The sequence below is a fragment of the Excalfactoria chinensis genome, chromosome 9 (genome assembly GCF_039878825.1).
Source record: "Excalfactoria chinensis isolate bCotChi1 chromosome 9, bCotChi1.hap2, whole genome shotgun sequence".
Taxonomy (NCBI): Eukaryota; Metazoa; Chordata; class Aves; order Galliformes; family Phasianidae; genus Excalfactoria; species Excalfactoria chinensis.
In genome coordinates, this window is record NC_092833.1 from 19,740,734 (window position 1) to 19,756,261 (window position 15,528).

The 15,528-nt window shown below is 50.4% G+C and overlaps 1 long non-coding RNA gene across 1 annotated transcript; it reads left to right on the forward strand.

The window, feature by feature from the left end:
* Positions 1-9,969: 9,969 nt before the first annotated feature.
* On the forward strand, positions 9,970-14,565 carry LOC140256244 (uncharacterized). The gene is made up of 3 exons (XR_011904668.1): positions 9,970-10,212; positions 10,774-11,561; positions 11,810-14,565. It is a non-coding gene; the product is annotated as an uncharacterized lncRNA (long non-coding RNA).
* The last annotated feature ends 963 nt before the right edge of the window (positions 14,566-15,528 follow it).

Genomic DNA, 15,528 nt, shown 5'->3' on the forward strand with positions numbered 1-15,528 from the left:
CTTATACCCCATATCCATCCTGTTGTTCCTATTGCAGTGCTGATGCCTTTATTAACCATCCCTTATACCCCATATCCATCCTGTTGTTCCTATTGCAGTGCTGATGCCTTTATTAACCATCCCTTATACCCCATATCCATCCTGTTGTTCCTATTGCAGTGCTGATGCCTTTATTAACCATCCCTTATACCCCATATCCATCCTGTTGTTCCTATTGCAGTGCTGATGCCTTTATTAACCATCCCTTATACCCCATATCCATCCTGTTGTTCCTATTGCAGTGCTGATGCCTTTATTAACCATCCCTTATACCCCATATCCATCCTGTTGTTCCTATTGCAGTGCTGATGCCTTTATTAACCATCCCTTATACCCCATATCCATCCTGTTGTTCCTATTGCAGTGCTGATGCCTTTATTAACCATCCCTTATACCCCATATCCATCCTGTTGTTCCTATTGCAGTGCTGATGCCTTTATTAATCCTCCCTGCTTTCCATCCTCACATGCTGCACGTTGGATTCCTCCACTGAGTCCAGATTGTTGCCGCTCCGCATCCATGTGTGTCAGCTCAGCATCTGTGTGCACAATGAAACACCAGTCACCGATTGGCTGCAGGATCATCCCATTGGCTGCTGGACCCCATTGTGTACCACAGACCCCACTGTGTGCTGTAGGATCATCCCATTGGGTGTAAGATCATCCCATGGGCTGCAGGACCCCATTGTGTGCTGTAGGATCGTCCCATTGTGTGCTGTAGGATCATCTATCTCCATCGTCATCACCTTCATCACCATAATAATGGCCTATTGCTAATTAATAATGCTCCATCACTAATACTACTCCATTGCTAATTAATATTAATACCCTTGTGGCCGCTGAAGGTATTGCAGCTCCCATTAAACCCTATGGGCCCGATTAAACCCTATGGGCTCCATTATAGCGCCGCCTTGTGGCTGTTAATGGTATTGCAGACCCCCATTATACCCTATGGGCCCCATTATATCCTATGGGCCCCATTATATCCTATGGGCCCCATTATTTCCTATGGGCTCTATTATAGCGCCACCTTGTGGCTGCTGAGGGTATTGCAGCTCCCATTAAACCCTATGGTCCCGATTAAACCCTATGGGCTCCATTATAGCGCCGCCTTGTGGCTGTTAATGGTATTGCAGACCCCCATTATACCCTATGGGCCCCATTATATCCTATGGGCCCCATTATATCCTATGGGCTCTATTATAGCGCCACCTTGTGGCCGCTGAGGGTATTGCAGCTCCCATTAAACCCTATGGTCCCGATTAAACCCTATGGGCTCCATTATAGCGCCGCCTTGTGGCTGTTAATGGTATTGCAGGCCCCATTAATCCCTATGGTCCCCATTAAACCCTATGGACCCCATTAAACCCTATGGGCTCCGTTATAGCTCCGCCTTGTGGCTGTTAATAGTATTGCAGCCCCCATTAAACCCTATGGGCCCCATTAAACCCTATGGGCCCCATTAAACCCTATGGGCTCCATTATAGCGCCGCCTTGTGGCTGTTAATGGTATTGCAGCCCCCATTATACCCTATGGGCCCCATTATACCCTATGGGCTCCATTATACCCTATGGGCCCCATTATACCCTATGGGCTCCATTAAACCCTATGGGGTCCCTTATAGCTTATGCTAGAGCGCCACCTTGTGGCCGCTGAGGGTATTGCAGCTCCCATTAAACCCTATGGTCCCCATTATACCCTATGGGCTCCATTATAGCGCCGCCTTGTGGCTGTTAATGGTATTGCAGCCCCCCATTATACCCTATGGGCCCCATTATACCCTATGGGCCCCATTATACACTATGGGCCCCATTATACCCTATGGGCTCCATTATAGCGCCGCCTTGTGGCTGTTAATGGTATTGCAGGCCCCATTAAACCCTATGGGCTCCATTAAACCCTATGGGGTCCCATATAGCTTAAGTTAGAGCGCCACCTTGTGGCCGCTGAGGGTATTGCAGCTCCCATTAAACCCTATGGTCCCCATTAAACCCTATGGACCCCATTAAACCCTATGGGCTCCGTTATAGCTCCGCCTTGTGGCTGTTAATGGTATTGCAGCCCCCATTATACCCTATGCGCCCCATTAAAACCTATGGGCCCCATTAAACCCTATGGGCTCCATTATAGCGCCGCCTTGTGGCTGTTAATGGTATTGCAGGCCCCATTAATCCCTATGGTCCCCATTAAACCCTATGGACCCCATTAAACCCTATGGGCTCCATTATAGCGAGACCTTGTGGCTATTGAGGGTATTGCAGGCCCCCATTAAACCCAATGGTCTCCATTAAACCCTATGAGCCCCATTAAACCCTATGGGCCCCATTAAACCCTATGGGCTCCATTATAGCGCCGCCTTGTGGCTGTTAATGGTATTGCAGGCCCCCATTATACCCTAAATTATTTATTTATTTATTATTATTTATTTATTTATTCTATTTTTATTTTATTTTATTTTTATTTTATTTTATATTTATTTTATTTTATTTTTATTTTATTATTATTTATTATTTATTGAAATAAAACTATATTTTCGGAAATATAAACTAATAAACTAATAAACTAACAACTAATAAAACTATATTGCCGGAAGGGACGCTGCTGCGCATGTCCAAAATGGCGGCGGAAAAGCGGTACTGCGTATGTCCAAAATGGCGTCCTCCAGTTTTGGCGGGATATCCCACAATGCACCCTGGCGGAAGGGACGCTACTGCGCATGTCCAAAATGGCGTCGGAGAAGCGCTACTGCGCATGTCCAAAATGGCGTCCACCAATTTTGGCGGGATATCCCACAATGCACCCTGGCGGAAGGGACGCTACTGCGCATGCCCAAAATGGCGTCGGAGAAGCGCTACTGCGCATGTCCAAAATGGCGTCCACCAATTTTGGCGGGAAATCCCACAATGCACCGCGGCGGAAGGGACGCTACTGCGCATGTCCAAAATGGCGGCGAATACAGCGCTACTGCGCATGTCCAAAATGGCGTCCTCCAATTTTGGCGGGATATCCCACAATGCACCGCGGCAGAAGGGACGCTACTGCGCATGTCCAAAATGGCGGCGAATACAGCGCTACTGCGCATGTCCAAAATGGCGTCCTCCAATTTTGGCGGGATATCCCACAATGCACCGCGGCAGAAGGGACGCTACTGCGCATGTCCAAAATGGCGGCGAAAACAGCGCTACTGCGCATGTCCAAAATGGCGTCCTCCAATTTTGGCGGGATATCCCACAATGCACCGCGGCGGAAGGGACGCTACTGCGCATGTCCAAAATGGCGGCGAAAACAGCGCTACTGCGCATGTCCAAAATGGCGTCCTCCAATTTTGGCGGGATATCCCACAATGCACCGCGGCGGAAGGGACGCTACTGCGCATGTCCAAAATGGCGGCGAAAACAGCGCTACTGCGCATGTCCAAAATGGCGTCCACCAATTTTGGCGGGATATCCCACAATGCACCGCGGCGGAAGGGACGCTACTGCGCATGTCCAAAATGGCGGCGAATACAGCGCTACTGCGCATGTCCAAAATGGCGTCCTCCAATTTTGGCGGGATATCCCACAATGCACCGCGGCAGAAGGGACGCTACTGCGCATGTCCAAAATGGCGGCGAATACAGCGCTACTGCGCATGTCCAAAATGGCGTCCTCCAATTTTGGCGGGATATCCCACAATGCACCCTGGCGGAAGGGACGCTACTGCGCATGCCCAAAATGGCGTCGGAGAAGCGCTACTGCGCATGTCCAAAATGGCGTCCACCAATTTTGGCGGGAAATCCCACAATGCACCGCGGCGGAAGGGACGCTACTGCGCATGTTCAAAATGGCGGCGGAGAAGCGCTACTGCGCATGTCCAAAATGGCGGCGAAAACAGCGCTACTGCGCATGTCCAGAATGGCGTCCTCCAATTTTGGCGGGGTATCCCACAATGCACCGCGGCGGAAGGGACGCTACTGCGCATGTCCAAAATGGCGTCGGAGAAGCGCTACTGCGCATGTCCAAAATGGCGCCCTCCAATTTTGGCGGGATATCCCACAATGCACCGCGGCAGAAGGGACGCTACTGCGCATGTCCAAAATGGCGTCGGAGAAGCGCTACTGCGCATGTCCAAAATGGCGTCCTCCAATTTTGGCGGGATATCCCACAATGCACCGCGGCGGAAGGGACGCTACTGCGCATGTCCAAAATGGCGGCGGAGAAGCGCTACTGCGCATGTCCAAAATGCCGACCTCCTCCTGCCGCGTTATATCCCACAATGCACCGCGGCAGAAGGGACGCTACTGCGCATGTCCAAAACGGCGGCGGAAAAGCGCTACTGCGCATGTGCAAAATGGCGGCGGAAAAGCGCTACTGCGCATGACCAAAATGGCGACCTCCTATTTTAGCGGCGTTCTCTCCCGCCTTTGGCGCGCCCCGCGGTTTCTCGTTCGTTCTCCCTCAGCCGAACCCCGCGGGAGCCGACAAGGAGCCTCCATCGGCGGAGCGGTTTGTGCGTGGGATCAGGGCAGCCCGTCAGCCGGACGGAGCCGTCCTACGCGGGGTAGAAGCGCAGCGATCGTCGCTGCCCCCGGCCGGGTGAGCTCCCGGGTCCGGTCGGTTCCGGCTGGGGTAGAAAAGCTGCCGGCAGTTCCTGCCCGGGGAACAACAGTCGGACCGTGGAACAGCGTTTGGACGCAGGGAAAAGTCCGGGAGCGTCGCAGCAGGAGCTGCAGGTTGTTGCCTCGTTGCTGTTCTCAGCCATGGCAACGATAACGGTGTGTTCGTGCTGCTGTTCCCATCTATTGCTTATGGCCAGGTACCGTGTATTGCAGTCAGTGCTATCAAAGCGCTTGAAAGAAGGCCTGCAGCTCTGACTCAGTGCAGTGTGAAGCCGGCAGTGTGTGTGACTATGAAATAGATGGTCGTCTATTGTTGGTTTACTTATGATATATAAAATTGCTGCTAATGTCCCCCTATAGCCCCCCATCATCCCATTGCCCCCTATAGCCCTCCATTGCTTAGGAGTGTGGGGGTGAGCCATGGAGTGGGGTGAGTGATCCCTTCCTTGTGGGGTGGGGTGAGTGTTCCCTTCCTTGTGGGGTGGGGTGAGTGATCCCTTCCTTGTGGGGTGGGGTGAGTGATCCCTTCCTTGTGGAGTGGGGTGAGTGATCCCTTCCTTGTGGGGTGGGGTGAGTGTTCCCTTCCTTGTGGGGTGGGGTGAGTGTTCCCTTCCTTGTGGGGTGGGGTGAGTGTTCCCTTCCTTGTGGGGTGGGGTGAGTGATTCCTTCCTTGTGGGGTGGGGTGAGTGTTCCCTTCCTTATGGGGTGAGCCATGGAGTGGGGTGAGTGATCCTTTCCTTATTTTAAGGCTGTGTTTTTCTCTTTTTAGTGGATCCTGACCCCATTTCAGGGCTGGCAGCGGCAGGAGCAGCATCTGTACCTGATTGCTTCCTTGGGAGTGTGGGCTGTTTGTCTCTGGAATGAGGTGAGTGATTCCTTTATTTTGGGGCTGGGAGCTCTGTTTTTCTCAGGGGGTTGTGACCATATTTAAGGGGTGCCACCTGCAAGGGACACAAATCTCCTTGCAGACTGTTTTCTGTGGGGTGAGCCCCGCTCCTCGGGAAGGGGTGAGTGATTCCTGCCTTATTGCAGGGCTGTGATCTGCCCCTGTTGGGGCTCATAGCTGCATTGGAAGGCTGGCAGCCATGAGGGCAGTATCTCTCCTTGGGGACTGCTTCCTTTGGAGTGTGGGGTGAGCTCTGGGCCTTGGATTGGGGTGAGGGGTTCTTTATGTCAGGGCTGTGCTGCCCTCATTTCTGGGGCAGCCTGACCACATTGAAGTGTCAGCAGCTGTACGGGTGGTGTTTCTCCCTGGAGTTTGCCTCCTGCGGGCTGTGGGTGAGTGTTTGTCTTTGGTTTCTGCTTTGTTTCAGGGCTGTGAGCTCTGCCATTTTTAGGTATCCCGACCACTGCAGTGCCTGCTTGTGCAAAAGGTGCTGCCCTGCACATGTGGGTAGTGCCTTCATTGTTGCATTGTGTCCAACAGGTGCCAGCAGAGCCCTGAGAGATGTGCAGCTCCTGATGAGAACAGCGAGGAACAGAAACCTGCATTGCCTGGAACGCCTCGGAACTCAACTTTGCTGGCCGGGAATTGCCTGCCCAGCAGATAAGAGCAGCACACACTGACTGTGTTGGATCTGTTCCATACTGAGACCCAAGGTAACGTTCCAGAGCTCATTTCTGCACTTCAGTGCTTAATTCTTATTGCAGTGCCCTTCTTGCTGCCCCCAAATGCAGCCATTGCCTTTTGCTGCCCCCAAATGCAGCCATCTCTTTCTGCCCAAGTCCAGCCTGTGTGTCGTGCCCCATAAGTGCCGCCATCACGTTCTGCCCCCCAAGTCCAGCCATCGTATTCTGCCCCTCAAGTTCGTTTCTGTTCCCCCATGGCTCCATTCAGTTCTTTATTGCTGCTGTTGCTCCTCCGTTGCAGTTCTGCGTTGTGTCCACAAGGCGGCGCTGTTGTAGCTCCCATTGCTGTTAATAGGGCTGCAATGCAAAGGGAGATTCAGACTGCTGCTATTAATGTCCTCTATGGTCACTATGGGGTTTAATGGGCGCTATGGGGTTTTATGGGATCATTTGGGGCCTTTATGGGGTCTCTATGGGGTTTAATGGGGCCTTTTGGGCCTTAGGGTGTCCGATGGGGTTTAATGGGGTCTTATGGGATCCCTATGGGGGTTTAATAAGGGCCTATGGGATGTTATGGGGTCCTTATGGGGCTTAATGGGATCTTCTGGGATATTTATGGGGCATGATGTGTGTGTGTGTGTGTGTGTGTGTGTGTGTGTGTGTGTGTGTGTGTGTGTGCATATACCCCATAAGACCTCACTGGCCCCCATAGAGACCCCATAGGCCCCATTTGAACCCCATAGGACCCCATAGAGACCCCATAGGCCCTAATTGGAACCCATAGGTCCCATTTGAACCCCATAGGACCCCATAAGACCCATTTGAACTCCATAGGACCCCATAGAGACCCCAGAAGACCCCATAGGCCTCCATTAAACCCAATAGAGAACTGATGTGAGATGTGTGTCTGTGTGTGTGTCTGTGTGTGTGTCTGTGTGTGTGTCTGTGTGTGTGTCTGTGTGTGTGTCTGTGTGTGTGTCTGTGTGTGTGTCTGTGTGTGTGTCTGTGTGTGTGTCTGTATAATGGCCCTATATCCCATAGCTGGATGGCGTTTTGTCCCTATGCTGTTCCTGTTGTGTGTTGGTGCCTTTATGAGCCATCCCTGCCTTATACCCCATATCCATCCTGTTGTTCCTATTGCAGTGCTGATGCCTTTATTAACCATCCCTTATACCCCATATCCATCCTGTTGTTCCTATTGCAGTGCTGATGCCTTTATTAATCCTCCCTGCTTTCCATCCTCACATGCTGCAGGTTGGATTCCTCCACTGAGTCCAGATTGTTGCCGCTCTGCATCCATGTGTGTCAGCTCAGCATCTGTGTGCACAATGAAACACCAGTCACCGATTGGCTGCAGGATCATCCCATTGGCTGCTGGACCCCATTGTGCACCACAGACCCCACTGTGTGCTGTAGGATCATCCCATTGGGTGTAAGATCATCCCATGGGCTGCAGGACCCCATTGTGTGCTGTAGGATCGTCCCATTGTGTGCTGTAGGATCGTCCCATTGTGTGCTGTAGGATCGTCCCATTGTGTGCTGTAGGATCATCTATCTCCATCGTCATCACCTTCATCACCATAATAATGGCCTATTGCTAATTAATAATGCTCCATCACTAATACTACTCCATTGCTAATTAATATTATTCCATCACTAATAACTTGCCATTGGCAATTAATCATTCTCCATTGAGAATTAATAATAGTCCATCGATATTAATACTAAATCAATAACTAATAATGCTCCATCATTACTTAATAACATTCCATTGCTAATTACTAATAGTCCATTGCTAATAATGCTGAAATTCAATAATAATGCTGTAGTGCTTTAATAATGTTACATCGCTCATTAAGAATGCTCCATCAAATACTAATACTGCTCTATAGCTAATAAAGTTCCACTGGTATTAATAAGACTCCATTGCCAATAAATAAGACTCGACTGATAATAAATATAACTCCACAGCTAATTAGTAAGACCCAATTGCTAATAAATAAGACTGCATTGCCAATATCTAAGACACCACTGCCAATAAATATAACTCCATTGCCAATAAATAAGGCTCCATTGCCAATCAGTAGGACTCCATTGTCAATAAATAAGACTCAATTGCTAATTAGTAAGACTATATTGCGAATAAATAAGATTCCACTCCTAATAAATAAGACTCCATTGCTTATAATTATGACTCCTTTTCTTGAAAAGAAGAGTCCATTGCCAATAAGTAAGACTCCATTGCTAATTAAACATTCCTAATAAATGAGACTTCATTGTCAATAAATAAGACTCTATTGCCAACAGACAAGACTACAATGCTAATTAGTAAGACTATATAGCTAATAAATGAGACTCCATTGCTAATAAATATAACTCCATTAAGACTTAAGAGTCCATTGCCATTAAATAAGAGTCCATTGCCAATAAGTAAGAGTGTATTGATTGTAAGGCTCCATTGCCCATAAATGAGACTCCATTGCCAATCTAAAAGACTAATTGAAATAAAACTTTATTTTCGGAAATATAAACTAATAAACTAACAACTAATAAAACTATATTGCCGGAAGGGGCGCTACTGCGCATGTCCAAAATGGCGGCGGAAAAGCGCTACTGCACATGTCCAAAATGGCGTCCTCCAATTTTGGCGGGATATCCCACAATGCACCGCGGCAGAAGGGACGCTACTGCGCATGTCCAAAATGGCGGCGGAGAAGCGCTACTGCGCATGTCCAAAATGCCGACCTCCTCCTGCCGCGTTATATCCCACAATGCACCACGCTGGAAGGGACGCTACTGCGCATGTCCAAAACGGCGGCGGAAAAGCGCTACTGCGCATGTCCAAAATTGCGGCGGAAAAGCGCTACTGCGCATGACCAAAATGGCGACCTCCTATTTTAGCGGCGTTCTCTCCCGCCTTTGGCGCGCCCCGCGGTTTCTCGTTCGTTCTCCCTCAGCCGAACCCCGCGGGAGCCGACAAGGAGCCTCCATCGGCGGAGCGGTTTGTGCGTGGGATCAGGGCAGCCCGTCAGCCGGACGGAGCCGTCCTACGCGGGGTAGAAGCGCAGCGATCGTCGCTGCCCCCGGCCGGGTGAGCTCCCGGGTCCGGTCGGTTCCGGCTGGGGTAGAAAAGCTGCCGGCAGTTCCTGCCCGGGGAACAACAGTCGGACCGTGGAACAGCGTTTGGACGCAGGGAAAAGTCCGGGAGCGTCGCAGCAGGAGCTGCAGGTTGTTGCCTCGTTGCTGTTCTCAGCCATGGCAACGATAACGGTGTGTTCGTGCTGCTGTTCCCATCTATTGCTTATGGCCAGGTACCGTGTATTGCAGTCAGTGCTATCAAAGCGCTTGAAAGAAGGCCTGCAGCTCTGACTCAGTGCAGTGTGAAGCCGGCAGTGTGTGTGACTATGAAATAGATGGTCGTCTATTGTTGGTTTACTTATGATATATAAAATTGCTGCTAATGTCCCCCTATAGCCCCCCATCATCCCATTGCCCCCTATAGCCCTCCATTGCTTAGGAGTGTGGGGATGAGCCATGGAGTGGGGTGAGTGATCCCTTCCTTGTGGGGTGGGGTGAGTGATCCCTTCCTTGTGGGGTGGGGTGAGTGATCCCTTCCTTGTGGGGTGGGGTGAGTGTTCCCTTCCTTGTGGGGTGGGGTGAGTGTTCCCTTCCTTGTGGGGTGGGGTGAGTGATTCCTTCCTTGTGGGGTGGGGTGAGTGTTCCCTTCCTTGTGGGGTGGGGTGAGTGTTCCCTTCCTTGTGGGGTGGGGTGAGTGTTCCCTTCCTTGTGGGGTGGGGTGAGTGATTCCTTCCTTGTGGGGTGGGGTGAGTGTTCCCTTCCTTATGGGGTGAGCCATGGAGTGGGGTGAGTGATCCTTTCCTTATTTTAAGGCTGTGTTTTTCTCTTTTTAGTGGATCCTGACCCCATTTCAGGGCTGGCAGCGGCAGGAGCAGCATCTGTACCTGATTGCTTCCTTGGGAGTGTGGGCTGTTTGTCTCTGGAATGAGGTGAGTGATTCCTTTATTTTGGGGCTGGGAGCTCTGTTTTTCTCAGGGGGTTGTGACCATATTTAAGGGGTGCCACCTGCAAGGGACACATATCTCCTTGCAGACTGTTTTCTGTGGGGTGAGCCCCGCTCCTCGGGAAGGGGTGAGTGATTCCTGCCTTATTGCAGGGCTGTGATCTGCCCCTGTTGGGGCTCATAGCTGCATTGGAAGGCTGGCAGCCATGAGGGCGGTATCTCTCCTTGGGGACTGCTTCCTTTGGAGTGTGGGGTGAGCTCTGGGCCTTGGATTGGGGTGAGGGGTTCTTTATGTCAGGGCTGTGCTGCCCTCATTTCTGGACCAGCCTGACCACATTGAAGTGTCAGCAGCTGTAAGGGTGGTGTTTCTCCCTGGAGTTTGCCTCCTGCGGGCTGTGGGTGAGTGTTTGTCTTTGGTTTCTGCTTTGTTTCAGGGCTGTGAGCTCTGCCATTTTTAGGTATCCCGACCACTGCAGTGCCTGCTTGTGCAAAAGGTGCTGCCCTGCACATGTGGGTAGTGCCTTCATTGTTGCATTGTGTCCAACAGGTGCCAGCAGAGCCCTGAGAGATGTGCAGCTCCTGATGAGAACAGCGAGGAACAGAAACCTGCATTGCCTGGAACGCCTCGGAACTCAACTTTGCTGGCCGGGAATTGCCTGCCCAGCAGATAAGAGCAGCACACACTGACTGTGTTGGATCTGTTCCATACTGAGACCCAAGATAATGTTCCTGAGCTCATTTATGCACTTCAGTGCTTAATTCTTATTGCAGTGCCCTTCTTGCTGCCCCCAAATGCAGCCATTGCCTCTTGCCCCCCAAGTGCTGCCATCTCTCTCTGCCCCCCAAGTACAGCCTGTGTGTCGTGTCCCATAAGTGCCGCCATCACGTTCTGCCCCCCAAGTCCAGCCATCGTATTCTGCCCCTCAAGTTCGTTTCTGTTCCCCCATGGCTCCATTCAGTTCTTTATTGCTGCTGTTGCTCCTCGTTGCAGTTCTGCGTTGTGTCCACAAGGCGGCGCTGTTGTAGCTCCCATTGCTGTTAATAGGGCTGCAATGCAAAGGGAGATTCAGACTGCTGCTATTAATGTCCTCTATGGTCACTATGGGGTTTAATGGGCGCTATGGGGTTTTATGGGATCATTTGGGGCCTTTATGGGGTCTCTATGGGGTTTAATGGGGCCTTTGGGGCCTTAGGGTGTCCGATGGGGTTTAATGGGGTCTTATGGGATCCCTATGGGGGTTTAATAAGGGCCTATGGGATGTTATGGGGTCCTTATGGGGCTTAATGGGATCTTCTGGGATATTTATGGGGCATGATGTGTGTGTGTGTGTGTGTGTGTGTGTGTGTGTGTATGTATGTGTGCATATACCCCATAAGACCTCACTGGCCCCCATAGAGGCCCCATAGGCCCCATTTGAACCCCATAGGACCCCATAGAGACCCCATAGGCCCTAATTGGAACCCATAGGTCCCATTTGAACCCCATAGGACCCCATAAGACCCATTTGAACTCCATAGGACCCCATAGAGACCCCATAAGACCCCATAGGCCTCCATTAAACCCAATAGAGAACTGATGTGAGATGTGTGTCTGTGTGTGTGTGTCTGTGTGTGTGTGTCTGTGTGTGTGTCTGTGTGTGTGTCTGTGTGTGTGTCTGTGTGTGTGTCTGTGTGTGTGTCTGTGTGTGTGTCTGTGTGTGTGTCTGTGTGTGTGTCTGTGTGTGTGTCTGTATAATGGCCCTATATCCCATAGCTGGATGGCGTTTTGTCCCTATGCTGTTCCTGTTGTGTGTTGGTGCCTTTATGAGCCATCCCTGCCTTATACCCCATATCCATCCTGTTGTTCCTATTGCAGTGCTGATGCCTTTATTAACCATCCCTTATACCCCATATCCATCCTGTTGTTCCTATTGCAGTGCTGATGCCTTTATTAATCCTCCCTGCTTTCCATCCTCACATGCTGCAGGTTGGATTCCTCCACTGAGTCCAGATTGTTGCCGCTCTGCATCCATGTGTGTCAGCTCAGCATCTGTGTGCACAATGAAACACCAGTCACCGATTGGCTGCAGGATCATCCCATTGGCTGCTGGACCCCATTGTGCACCACAGACCCCACTGTGTGCTGTAGGATCATCCCATTGGGTGTAAGATCATCCCATGGGCTGCAGGACCCCATTGTGTGCTGTAGGATCGTCCCATTGTGTGCTGTAGGATCGTCCCATTGTGTGCTGTAGGATCGTCCCATTGTGTGCTGTAGGATCATCTATCTCCATCGTCATCACCTTCATCACCATAATAATGGCCTATTGCTAATTAATAATGCTCCATCACTAATACTACTCCATTGCTAATTAATATTATTCCATCACTAATAACTTGCCATTGGCAATTAATCATTCTCCATTGAGAATTAATAATAGTCCATCGATATTAATACTAAATCAATAACTAATAATGCTCCATCATTACTTAATAACATTCCATTGCTAATTACTAATAGTCCATTGCTAATAATGCTGAAATTCAATAATAATGCTGTAGTGCTTTAATAATGTTACATCGCTCATTAAGAATGCTCCATCAAATACTAATACTGCTCTATAGCTAATAAAGTTCCACTGGTATTAATAAGACTCCATTGCCAATAAATAAGACTCGACTGATAATAAATATAACTCCACAGCTAATTAGTAAGACCCAATTGCTAATAAATAAGACTGCATTGCCAATATCTAAGACACCACTGCCAATAAATATAACTCCATTGCCAATAAATAAGGCTCCATTGCCAATCAGTAGGACTCCATTGTCAATAAATAAGACTCAATTGCTAATTAGTAAGACTATATTGCGAATAAATAAGATTCCACTCCTAATAAATAAGACTCCATTGCTTATAATTATGACTCCTTTTCTTGAAAAGAAGAGTCCATTGCCAATAAGTAAGACTCCATTGCTAATTAAACATTCCTAATAAATGAGACTTCATTGTCAATAAATAAGACTCTATTGCCAACAGACAAGACTACAATGCTAATTAGTAAGACTATATAGCTAATAAATGAGACTCCATTGCTAATAAATATAACTCCATTAAGACTTAAGAGTCCATTGCCATTAAATAAGAGTCCATTGCCAATAAGTAAGAGTGTATTGATTGTAAGGCTCCATTGCCCATAAATGAGACTCCATTGCCAATCTAAAAGACTAATTGAAATAAAACTTTATTTTCGGAAATATAAACTAATAAACTAACAACTAATAAAACTATATTGCCGGAAGGGGCGCTACTGCGCATGTCCAAAATGGCGGCGGAAAAGCGCTACTGCACATGTCCAAAATGGCGTCCTCCAATTTTGGCGGGATATCCCACAATGCACCGCGGCAGAAGGGACGCTACTGCGCATGTCCAAAATGGCGGCGGAGAAGCGCTACTGCGCATGTCCAAAATGCCGACCTCCTCCTGCCGCGTTATATCCCACAATGCACCACGCTGGAAGGGACGCTACTGCGCATGTCCAAAACGGCGGCGGAAAAGCGCTACTGCGCATGTCCAAAATTGCGGCGGAAAAGCGCTACTGCGCATGACCAAAATGGCGACCTCCTATTTTAGCGGCGTTCTCTCCCGCCTTTGGCGCGCCCCGCGGTTTCTCGTTCGTTCTCCCTCAGCCGAACCCCGCGGGAGCCGACAAGGAGCCTCCATCGGCGGAGCGGTTTGTGCGTGGGATCAGGGCAGCCCGTCAGCCGGACGGAGCCGTCCTACGCGGGGTAGAAGCGCAGCGATCGTCGCTGCCCCCGGCCGGGTGAGCTCCCGGGTCCGGTCGGTTCCGGCTGGGGTAGAAAAGCTGCCGGCAGTTCCTGCCCGGGGAACAACAGTCGGACCGTGGAACAGCGTTTGGACGCAGGGAAAAGTCCGGGAGCGTCGCAGCAGGAGCTGCAGGTTGTTGCCTCGTTGCTGTTCTCAGCCATGGCAACGATAACGGTGTGTTCGTGCTGCTGTTCCCATCTATTGCTTATGGCCAGGTACCGTGTATTGCAGTCAGTGCTATCAAAGCGCTTGAAAGAAGGCCTGCAGCTCTGACTCAGTGCAGTGTGAAGCCGGCAGTGTGTGTGACTATGAAATAGATGGTCGTCTATTGTTGGTTTACTTATGATATATAAAATTGCTGCTAATGTCCCCCTATAGCCCCCCATCATCCCATTGCCCCCTATAGCCCTCCATTGCTTAGGAGTGTGGGGATGAGCCATGGAGTGGGGTGAGTGATCCCTTCCTTGTGGGGTGGGGTGAGTGATCCCTTCCTTGTGGGGTGGGGTGAGTGATCCCTTCCTTGTGGGGTGGGGTGAGTGTTCCCTTCCTTGTGGGGTGGGGTGAGTGTTCCCTTCCTTGTGGGGTGGGGTGAGTGTTCCCTTCCTTGTGGGGTGGGGTGAGTGTTCCCTTCCTTGTGGGGTGGGGTGAGTGTTCCCTTCCTTGTGGGGTGGGGTGAGTGATTCCTTCCTTGTGGGGTGGGGTGAGTGTTCCCTTCCTTATGGGGTGAGCCATGGAGTGGGGTGAGTGATCCTTTCCTTATTTTAAGGCTGTGTTTTTCTCTTTTTAGTGGATCCTGACCCCATTTCAGGGCTGGCAGCGGCAGGAGCAGCATCTGTACCTGATTGCTTCCTTGGGAGTGTGGGCTGTTTGTCTCTGGAATGAGGTGAGTGATTCCTTTATTTTGGGGCTGGGAGCTCTGTTTTTCTCAGGGGGTTGTGACCATATTTAAGGGGTGCCACCTGCAAGGGACACATATCTCCTTGCAGACTGTTTTCTGTGGGGTGAGCCCCGCTCCTCGGGAAGGGGTGAGTGATTCCTGCCTTATTGCAGGGCTGTGATCTGCCCCTGTTGGGGCTCATAGCTGCATTGGAAGGCTGGCAGCCATGAGGGCGGTATCTCTCCTTGGGGACTGCTTCCTTTGGAGTGTGGGGTGAGCTCTGGGCCTTGGATTGGGGTGAGGGGTTCTTTATGTCAGGGCTGTGCTGCCCTCATTTCTGGACCAGCCTGACCACATTGAAGTGTCAGCAGCTGTAAGGGTGGTGTTTCTCCCTGGAGTTTGCCTCCTGCGGGCTGTGGGTGAGTGTTTGTCTTTGGTTTCTGCTTTGTTTCAGGGCTGTGAGCTCTGCCATTTTTAGGTATCCCGACCACTGCAGTGCCTGCTTGTGCAAAAGGTGCTGCCCTGCACATGTGGGTAGTGCCTTCATTGTTGCATTGTGTCCAACAGGTGCCAGCAGAGCCCTGAGAGATGTGCAGCTCCTGATGAGAACAGCGAGG